This window comes from Pteropus alecto, unplaced genomic scaffold (genome assembly GCF_000325575.1).
Source record: "Pteropus alecto unplaced genomic scaffold, ASM32557v1 scaffold3555, whole genome shotgun sequence".
NCBI lineage: Eukaryota > Metazoa > Chordata > Mammalia > Chiroptera > Pteropodidae > Pteropus > Pteropus alecto.
In genome coordinates this window covers 19,358-31,360 of record NW_006436742.1, presented here as the reverse complement: position 1 = coordinate 31,360, position 12,003 = coordinate 19,358, and the positions used below count along the sequence as shown (strand labels likewise).

The 12,003-nt window shown below is 33.3% G+C and overlaps 1 pseudogene; it reads left to right on the top strand.

The window, feature by feature from the left end:
- The first annotated feature begins 8,738 nt into the window (after positions 1 to 8,738).
- LOC102886747 lies at positions 8,739 to 9,639 on the top strand (annotated as a pseudogene).
- The last annotated feature ends 2,364 nt before the right edge of the window (positions 9,640 to 12,003 follow it).

Sequence of the window (12,003 nt, the reverse complement as noted above, 5' to 3'; positions counted from 1 at the left end):
TTCTTTTGTTAATTTTCTGAACTAAACAGAGTATTTAATGAACTTTCAAAGGCTGGTTCAAGCCAATGGTTTTTATTAGACTGTTTTCTAAGTAATCACGTTCTATAATATTCAAGTATATGTATCTGATTTGAGTATAAGGTAAATTACCAAACTTAGATGAGAGGATTAGAGCTTCCTCTCATCATTTTATATCTTCAGTAGGTCCTTAGATATGAGACTTATTTGTAATAAAATCTTGCCTAGGGAAAGGTAGGTATTGAATATTTAGAGACAAAAGTCACAATGTCACATAAAACATAGTATTAAAATTTATGTAATTATCCATGTACTTATACCCTGTGAATTACTTTTAGTATTATAAATTTTGAAGATTGTTACATATCACATTTTTCAAATCTGCTTTAAACTTGAAGTATATTTCCATAATAATTTATTCTATTATGTCTTTGGAAGACACTTAAATCAAACTTCAGAACTATAGTTTTAAGAACTGTAGTTTTAATTGCAGCTGTAAAATACCCAGCTTTTATTTCTCTTATCGCCCTTATACACATACATATTTCTTAAAGAATAAGTGTGAATTTGTGCAAAAGTGTGCTATCAGGACACTTTTGCCCGATTAGAATGTACCAATTAAAACATTTCTCCTACACCCTTCTCTTCTCGAAAATTTCCAATTCTCTTACTTTGTTTCTCCCGGACTGACACACACACAAATATATGTGCACACATATTTGGCTGCTTCAAAGAGTTCGGGGCATGAAGAGTTCAATGGATGAATCTTCCATTGAACACATATTCTTTAAAATAGGCTCCTAGATATCCTGAGTATAAACATCTTTTAAAAATTTTCAATAAAAATCTATGGAACTAATCTTAATATTTAAGCTAAGCATTATTAATATGAAGGTAGACAGGAAATTAGCTTAGTAGAACCGGGAAGGAACTGACAGGGAGCCAGGCCTTGCTCAGGGCACAGCCAAATTTAGTTTTGAGGGGGATATTTTTCAGTTCTTTTTTTTATCCTTGTCATTGAAGTCACACGCGATAGAAGCTGTGATGTACAAGTCATCTGGGATGTGGCACAGCATATTTATGGTTTATCACAAAGAGGTCACCCAGCTTGACCATTCAATAATGTCCTCAATTGTCCACATAGGTGACTTAGGCCAGATGGATGTTCATGAAGGTATCGGTAGTGTCTGAGCACCCGTGGGCCATGCTCTCAGTCTACAGGTCAGCAGTGTTACCTAGCCCCACAGGCCTGCGGTAGAAAGGCCAGGCTGTTCTCAGAGGTGCTCGTTCTTTTCCTGCGTAGCCTGCCAGCTTCTTATGCACCAGCTGGTAGCTGTTGGCTGCATGCTTTCTGCTTTCCCTGTCTTGAGTATTTAATGAAATCGTACATGAAAACAAGATCTTTCACTAGTAAACACTAATACTATATTTCTTCCACTAAATGCTTTAATTTGCAGTAAAAAAGAAATAGAAACAATGTGTGGGAGATGAATCCAGTTATTCTGAGATTTGGGGTTTTAGACACTTCATAATTTGAGCCGCACTCTCTGCTCTTGAGATCAGCTCTTCTACATTTAATTAGTCTCATGAATAGACCTTGAGATGATCATGCTAAGTGAAAAAAGCCACACAGAAAAAGTTGAAAACCACATGATATCACTTATACGTGAGATATAAACCTAAAAGCAATAAACAAACATGACAAACAGAGACTCATGGACATGTACAGTGGTTACCAGACGGTAGGGAGGAGGTGCCTGGTACATGAGGTAATAGGTTTCAAATATGTGGTGACAGAAAGAAATCTATGGGAGGTGATCATACAGTGCAATATATATATGACTTACTGTTGAATTGTATACTTGAAACACTGGATTTTGTTAACCAATGTCACTATAATAAAAAAAAAATCAACTTAAAAAATAATTAATCTCATATGCAAGATCTACAAATCTTTTCAACTTTGAGAGCTGTTATCATTAAGATTTTGCTACTTTTTAATTTATTGAACATAGATTACTTGTATAAATTTGATTATTTATATAAACCCAACATTATTTATAAAAATATTTTAACTATCATATTTTCTTGCTTTTTGTTCAATGTATTTGTGTGAAAAATGTTCCAAATATTTTTTTTTACTTTATTTAACTCAAAAAAATTAAATTTTAAAAGTATTAATAGTTTCTAATTTTTACACTGAGTGTGATTTTATCATTCTTTTCATACCCGACAATATTTATTAAACCATCCCCTATGAATATAATATTTTTTTGCTTCTTTGCTATACAGCTATCATTGCCTTCTGTTTTTCTAATATTCCTGGTCTTTTATTTTACTCGAATATTTAATGTTACTACATTCCCCAAATATACAAATATCAATCAAAGTTTTGCCTTATTCAATGTTTTATGTTATTTATTTATTAAAATTAATGATGTTGAAATGTATGCTTTTTAGCTATGTTTCAGTCCATATTTTCATCCGTTACTACATGAAACCAAATAGAGAATAGCTCACAAAAACTGTGAATGTCATGACATTAAAAAAATAAGCCAATGAGATGGAAGGAGTGAAAGAATCAATATTTAAGAATCACAAAAAGCCCAAAACAACCAAAAAATCATTAATAGATGTAGTCCTCCATTTAGGCAGAAATAATGTGTACAGTGTGATATTAATATATCAAAGTAATTTTGGATTTAGTTTGTTAGGTGTACAGTAAAATAGGCCATGTAATTTTCATGGGCCTATTAAAAATGGGAAAACATACATACTGTAAGCAATAATTGGATTAAAGGTAGTGCGAAGATAAAATGAAGTAGTAATCCAATTCATCTCCACACTGGTCAAATAAAAGCAAAGACAGTATGTTAATTTATAGTCAGCACAGTTCAATGGACAGAGATAAACAATATTATGTCAAGGAGGTAATGCCCAAGTGGCAGGGGTGTAAAGGAAAAAAATCAAATACAAAGTGGTTGAATCGATGTGAGACTATATAATCTGTGGAAGAGGGATGTACAAAGAGCTTTAGGGAAAACATATAGCTTGAAACTGATCAGAATAGTATTTCTGTTCAATTTACTGACAAATGTTACCTGCTTTTAGAGAACAAAATTACGTAACATATTATAAGCAATGTGCTCACTGACTTATATAATTTGATATTTAACTGTTAAAAAAGAAAATATATAGCTTTATAGAAACAATATTAAAACAAATAGCTTTATCGAAAATAGATGAAATGAGTGTCAAATAGTATGTTTCATCAGAAAGCAGAAATGTGGACACTTGTTGCTAAACTTACATAAAATTTAATGCTTCAGCTGAGAAATTGGAATGTATTGTTTCTAAGATTCTCTTAAAATTTTGTGTTATAATCATGAAATTGTTGAATACGTCCATGCATCACTCCTGAGTCTCTGAAGAGACCTTGGGATATTTCAGCCATTTAAGAAAACTTATTGCTTCCAGATTTGTTACTAAAGAAAGATGTGGTGAATATTGGCCAAGAAATTTTGAAATTTTGCCAACGGGAGATCAATCTGATGAAAACATATGTCAAAAACTCTGATTTTCTAACTTGGGCTCCAAACCTCAACATCCTGAAATTGTACAATCATATTTACCATGTGTTTCAAAACAAATAAAATCAATAAAATATAATGGATCAGCTAAGTTTGTGTTGAGAGTGTGTCAGGTTCATTAATACAATGGAAAAGGAAACAGAAAAATGAAAAAAAGTACAGACTTAGAGAGGATATACAAATAGAAGTTTTATTTAGCTGGAAAACAGAATAAGCAGCAAAAAATAAAGTTAAGTAAAGGCGAAGGTTTTAGTTTACAAGTCATAAAATCATCATGCATTACATAAGAAGACTGTGTGTCACAGTAATCTGAGGTGCTTGATTTGGTAAGAGCTGGTGAAAAAAAAAATAGATATATCTACAGTCCATTGTAACGACATGCTTATCTTCCAGTAGTTGTGCCGAATACCGACAGTTAGCTTGAGCTCGCAGAATGGTTCCAACAGAAGTCAGAAGCAGAGTGACAAGGAACAAATTTTATTTTTAAATGCGCCATTGCAAGTGATCCTTATCAGTATTAACAAATTGCAAAATACAGTTCACTTATTTCTGGTTTTTGATTTTTCTGTTTAAAAATGCATACATATTACATTTTCACCCCTAAAGATCAGGCTGGTATCTTCATACGAGACTCATATGAAGCAGCTATTCACTATAGATCTGTTCAGATGAACATAATATATTTGATATGAACCCAACCCCACAGCACACACAAATATGTCATATTTTCTGATGTGACTGTTTTTATGTATGATAAAAATGAGAATCAAAATGGAAGGAAATGTTTGAGCATAAAGTCTATGTAAATCCTGTGACCACTTCTTACTACATATACACGACTACAACCCTGATCCCGCCAACTTCGTCTCCCACACAGGTCGTGGCAATAACTTCCTATCTGGTCTCCCTGCTTTCACTCTTGTTCACACTAACGTATATTGTGTTCTTATTCACACTCTTTTTCAGACATTTTACTCCCTGCTAACAATGTAAGAGAATACAACATACATGATTAGTGATTATGAAAGATTAAATGAATGAATGTAAATTATTGGTCTCCAAAACAGGCCAAGTGCTCTAGGTAAATGACTCTACTTGTAGAGCTGGATGTTCACCAGAAAGTAAAACAGATGAATACCATGGAATTAAAGAGTTTCTGTCAAATTATGAAATAAAAAATAAAACATAATATAATGAGTCAAAATAGAAATTACATTGGGAGGATATGAGAGTATATTAGAAAGATTTAACTTTGCATGTGAGAATAATGGGTCACCTTTGAGACATATCAGCTTAGTCTAAAAGATAAACAGATGTTTGGCAGACATACTGACCAATCTGAAGGGTCCAAAGTTTTCTGTGCATCTTGAAGAATATAGTACAGCACCTTATATAGTTATATAACAAGAGAAACCTGATTCCTTTTACCTTATGTGAATACCTGTACCTAAAAGAAAAAAAAAAAAAAAATCTATCGATGGCATGAACCGAGCAACTTAACAAATAAACAATCTAGATAATGCATGAAATCTAGATAATTTCCATGTTACATTCTTTTAGGTTAAGATAGCCCCAAATCAAGAAACAGCCCAAATTCCATAAAAGATAAATAAATGAACAAAATAAAGCTTGAAGTTCAAGTTTGTACTGACAATAAATGACTTAAACATAGGTAGAACATAGATAAATCTTAAAATCCCTACAGTGAGCAAAGACATCAGGATAAAATAATACATTCTGATGCATTATAAATGACCGATAGCTACAGATATCTAATCCGTGGTTCCCTGGGTTGTGGTCGAGGAAGGATGGATTATGAAGCTATGTGAGGAAATGTTCGGGATATTGTGAATGTTCTGTGTCATCATTTGGAGGTGTTTTCACGAGTGTATATATTTCTCAAATCTTATCACATTTGAAATCTCATTAAATTAGTTGAATGTACTCTATTTTCTGTAAATTACGCTTCAGTAACATTGATAATTTAAAAATGAAAATTATAATAACATTATATTACAAACAATTATGTCTAAAAGTCCAAATAAAATACGTAACTATGCACTATACATAATTATTGTTATTAAATGTCCTGTTAAAACTTAAATCTAAATATACATATGTTACAGCATGCTGTAGCACCTGTTAGTTACCAAACTGAGGACGGTGGCAGAGTCTGGTTTATGCTCTCCAAATATATTTCTGTGTCACTGACACATGGTGAACATTCCCTAGCCCTCTCACATCTTTGTTAGACATGCGATTAGGTCCTGTAATGGCATGTGGGTAGACTTAATGTGTCTCTTCTGTGCTGAGGCACTTCCTTCCTTATTTTGCATGTGTCTAATTCTCAGCTCTCTGAATGCTGAAAATCTAAAAGAGAACCACAAAGTACAAACTTGGGAACCATGGGATCCTGACATGAGAGGAACCAGCATTTTCTTATATCTGACTAGAAAATTGTTCTGTGAAAAGGGTGTAATAGACTTCTTTGTATTGTTAAGCCTCTGATATAGCTGAGGAATTGTTTTAGGTTTTACATATATTTTCAGTGGTGGTGATGTTAAATTAAATAAGGAAATATCCAAATTCTTAATGTTAACAAGAGATTGCCATTCAATTTGTCCTCATCTATAAAGAAGTGACACGCATCCTGGAGGGAAATCATGCATGCAGTTCTCATTTGTAGAGAAGCATGATGGAAACCCCACAAAAATGTCATGACAGTCATAGTAAAAAGCACAGAGGGCCAATGTAAAAGAGCTATGTTGTAGTAAAGAGAAGGAAGCTTAAAATACTAAAAGAAATGTGTTTAGAAACATGTCAATTACTCAAAGAACATTGAAACAGGAAAAAACAAATATAATTACTAGTAGAATTATCGTACATGATAATGTTACCTCCATGCCTACTTCGAAGTACCTGAAATAGAATAAAGACTTTAGAGTAAAGTTTGTTTGTTTTCTGTGGTAAATATTCTTGTTTAAAATATTTGTTTTTGCGGTAGCTTACAGTTTGAACCAGCTAGAAACCTTCCCTGATTCCTGAGTAGATGTCATAAAATAAATAAAATCATCCAGTTCTTTTTCATTAGCAGAAACAACATGCTGTAATTTCCATGAAAGTTAATCTATCAACAGAGTTCCACTTCTGAAAAGGGCTCTCACCACCCAGTGTGCTGAAGAGACCAAGCATGCCATGCTCATGTGATACAACATGTGACACATTTTCTAACAGTGTGGATGATCTAGATTTGGATCAATAATAGGAATAAAATTAAGAAAGGCAAATCCACATTAATTATTAAGAGTCTGAAATACAATTCGAAGAACAATTTTTATCTTTCTTCTGAAAGTAGTACTTGACAGTTAAGAGGTGTTTCTTCACCAAGGGACATCCCCATTGAGGGGAGGTTCATGCCAAGAAGGGGTGAAGAGAAGAGCAAGCCACCTACAAGGAAAGTGATTTTAAAAAATAAACTCAGATGATTGCCAAAAACAAACAAAAAAGCACTGTTTAGGAATTTAATTGACACACAAGGGAAGATTTCTCCCAGGTGAGTGTGGCTGCTTCTTATTTAAGAGCAGCCAACGTTTGACGCCAGCAAGAATGTCATAGAGTTACAGTGGCTCCTCAACATGACAGAAGAACTTAACCTGTTTACAGGTTAATAAGCACCTCCACTCACATAGACATCTTCATGCAAATCTATGAAGGTAAGCTGTAATTGTTTTGTTAGACTATTTTATTTAAAGATCGTTCTTAATTGGAGGATCGAGATGCAAAAAAATAAAACAGAAAGGCATGAAATTCTAAAATCTCTTTGAAAATGAGTTAACTTCTTATAATAACTCACGTAGTTCCTTACTTTCTTAATTATAAAGTAATAAAAATTAGATGTAGGTCAAATGATGATGGCAAAGACATTTATAATCACCTTTATTAATTTAAAGTAATTTTGAGAACCAGTACTAATGAAGATAGGGAAATGTAAGAGACTGTCTGCCGCTTATTACCAAAGTCTTAATGAGAAAATATCAGGTGTTGGGGCTATCCGGTGAAGACATGTGTAGTAGAGTGATGAGACAGAAATCATAATCTTTGTCGTATATTTGTTTTAGAACATTAAAGGTCAAATATTGATAAATTGTAGTGGAAATAGTCAAGCAGTATGGACTGCCTGATATGAATGGAATTAATATGAAGCGAAAGAACATTGTGTGTGTGTCTGTGTTTAAGTTTCATTCACAGGCTTCAGCCATTCGTATTCCCAGAGTAAGTAATAATTGGACTTAAATAAAGTTACACTTTATTAGGAAAAGTTACAAGAGGAAACTAGAGAAAGGGAATTGTATTTAGTTCAGTGGAACTCTTTGATACTAGAATCTTATCAAGGAAGGGAGGGAAATGAAAAAAAATATTGGTATGAATGGATTGTGTTTATTGATTAAGTTAAAAGTTAATTGGTATTTATCATACACTGTACAAGGGTGTTAATAAGGAAAGTTACTGAACAACATGCTGGGATTAATGGTTTCCATATTTAATGTAAGTGAGAAGAGAGGTATATAAAGTTGCATGATAATATTGCTTATATTTATTCCCTCAGTAACAAAGGATTGGTCTAAGAAAATTAATTCTCATAAGACTATAAATGGAAGAGTTTAAAACTCATTTTAAATAAAAATTAAACAAAAAAATTATGGGAAACACTTTAAATTGAAACGAGGTTGCATAAATCAATCAATTCAGAAAAAAAACCTTGTGAACTCAGACAAATAAAATAGCAAAAGTATGTACCAATTTTCCACTCTTTGCGGGATGAAATAATAAGAAATTACTTCTGCACGATAAGCTCTAAATAAGAATGCACATTTCTCATTTTCTTCTCGTATCATTACCTCATTGTACAAAAAACCTATTTTAGGTTTTATTTCTTGGATTAATTTCAAATGCACATCACTTCCTTTCTGAGGTTTCAAAATTCATTTTCCAGAAACAGAGCACAGTGACGATGGACATGACTTTAGAAATTATAGAAATACATTCATGCATCCAAAGCAGTTAACAGAAGAGGAAAATGTGGTTCAAGAACATAAATGAATAACATCTTGAAAATTACCATATTTGCAGATGAAGAACAAACTAAAAACAGAAAAATCAAATATGACTTCAATAACGGAGTTTGTTCTTTTGGGGTTTTCTGATATTCCCAATAGCCAATGGATTCTTTTCGGGATATTTTTGGTCATCTATCTGACTATCCTGATGTGCAATAGCATCGTAATTTTGATAACAAGAATTTACCCCGTTCTTCAGACCGCCATGTATTTCTTTCTTAACAATTTGTTCTTTTTAGAAATCTGTTATGTAACCGTCACTATTCCAAGAATGCTTATGGATCTTTTGACCCAGAAAGGAAACATTTCTTTGGTTGCTTGAGCTGCGCAAAAGGGCCTATGACAGCTATGTGCCTATTTGTAAACCTCTGCACTACCCGCTGGTCATGAACCACAAGGTCTGTGTCCAGCTGGCCATTGCCTCCTGGGTCAGTGTAGTTCCAGGAGGAATTGGACAAACATGTCAGATTTTTTCTCTCCCCTTTTGTGGGTCTAACAAAATTAATCATTTCTTCTGTGACGTTCCCGCAATTCTCAAGCTTGCTTGTGGTGACACATTTCTGAATGAGATCACAGTCAATCTGGCTGCAGTAGTGTATGTCATGGTTCCATTTCTATTGATCATTGTCTCCTATGGAAAAATTATTGCCAACATTCTCAAAGTATCATCAGCCAGTGGGAGGGCGAAAGCCTTCTCCACCTGTTCTTCTCACCTGACAGTTGTGGTCTTATTCTATGGAACGGCTACTATCACGTATTTGCAACCCAAAACAAATCAATCAGAAGGAACTGGAAAAGTGATCTCTCTCTTCTACACCATTTTGATCCCAACATTGAATCCCATTATATACACTCTGAGGAACAAAGACATCATGATGGCACTGAGAAAACTACTAAGTAAGTTATTACGATGATGCAAAGACTTGAATTACAGAAAAGGACATTCTTGTAGGTTTCTCATGTAGACATAACAGAAAAACAACCTACTTTTATGTCTATGTTTCTAAAAAATGATGATGAATATCATCATAACAACCTCACATTATGTTAAGGGACCTTAGTTTCATGGGATTAAGTAAAGAGTTTCTTTGTAATCAAATCATAAATTATCTCTATTGTAACAATCTAATTTAAACATCCCTGGTTCCTCTCACTGCGAACTAGTGAGTTAAGAGAATGCCTGAGCAATACAACAATGGTTAACCAAGTGTGTTATATAACCAGGGATTAGAGTCATGCTCTGCAATATATTTTCTTAACATTCCCATCCCTTCAGATTTCTCTACTATCTTTCTCTGTACTCTGATTTGATTTGGCCAATGAGAGAAACCAGCAGCAGCTGAGATGGTGGACGCAGGGTAATCTTAGTATTCTCTTTGCCTTTTTTCCTTTTTATTTTGATGCTTTAAGACTACAAAGCCCCTCCTCTATTATCTCGAATCTCATTGTCCTCTGATAATGTCATTCCTTCCTCTTGTAACTTCAGGTTTCGCTTTGGTGATATCTATTTAGTGTTAGAAATTTCTAGAGCTTTCGCTCTAAACTATCCATATCAATGTGCATTGGGTTGAATGTTGCCCTCTTAAGTGTATGTTCATCTAGACCTGCAGATGTGGCCTTATTTGAGAAAAAGAAAAAAGCTCTTTGCAGATGTAGTAAATTAAAGAAATGAGATCATCCTGGCCTAAAGTGGTTGCTAAATTATATAGCCAGTGTTTTTATGAGACAGAAAAGCACAGGGCGTTTAGAAAAGCAGTTACAGACAAACAGAAAAGAACATGTGAAAATGTAGGCAGAGATTAGAGTGCGGCCAAAAATCCAGGAAGGTCAAGAGCCACTGAAAGCAAAGGATGATTCTCTCTTAGACCCTGGCCACACACTGTGATTGGACTCTGCATTCTAGAAATGTGAGAAAATAAATTTTTATTATTTTAAGCCACTCAATTTGTAGTATTGTATTACAGTAGATCAAAGAAAATAATACACCATGTAAATAGTCTTTTCATTAAAGTCTTTTTATTTGAATCGCGTGAAATGAATTTCGTATCCTTATGGGCATCAATTTGGCATTTTTTTTCTTTCTGAAAATAAAAACAAAATACTTATTCTTTTGTTTTAAAAAACTGTGTCGATGTAACCTCAGGTAGCATACATATATTTGCTTAAAAAGGAGTATTATAGATATTTCTTCAACTGTTTAATAAAGGTTTTTTCTGGAGCAGAAGAAAACTAAAAGTGAAAAGAAGTCACTCTCGGTTGAAGCTTATTAAGACACTGGAGAACATCTGCAACGTACAACCCTACAGAGACTCTTAAGATGATAATTTAGATTTGCGTCACTGAAGGCTTTCCAAGCTTTCCTGATGTGTGAGAAAGAATGTATATGTGTGTATAAATTGTAACGCTCTACAAAAAAAAAAAAAGAGAGCACTCCATAATTTTACATAATATTTTGCACGTGCATATTTGTAGTGGATGTTTATTCATAGCAGCAACATTTGACAAGATATCGATTAGAAGAAAATACTGACTTCTTCACAGTGGTAGGATTTCAAATAATTTTTGGTTTATTTATCATATTTTTAATTATTGTTTAGAGTTACTATGAAGAGAATTAAATACATAAAATACAAAAATTATTTTCCCTATTTTTAATTGAGGTAGAATAGACATATAGCATTATATTAGTTTCAGATATATAAAATGAGTTGATGTTTCTACATATTGTGAAATGATTGCCATGATAAATCTACTTAACATCCACTGCCATACACAGTTTCAAAAAATTTTTTCATGCCAAGGACTTAACTTCTTTCGAATATGCAATACAGTATTATTAACTAGAGTCAGCATATTGCACATTTCATCCTTGTGACTCATCTATTTTATAACTGTCAGCTTGTACCTTTTGCCTGCCTTCACCAATTTTGCCCACCTCCCACCCCTTCCTCTGGCAATCATCAAACTATTCTCCATATTAGAAGAAGATATTGACTTCTTCAGAGTGTCAGGATTTCAAATAATTTCTGATTTATTCATTATACTTTTATATATAGTTTACATTTATTATAAAGAAAATGTGGTATCTAAATCACAGGGCATAACCTTATATTCAGTAAATGTAAAGCTACATAGTAAGAAAAATTCCTGCTTTTCACCCTTGCTTATTATTACTAAATGTCTTAAAGAATATTTAGCATCCAGTAGAGAAATTTCAGAATCAGCCAAATCATCTTTGATCCTTCAAAGAAACAACAGGTTTTTATGATTAGAAAGGA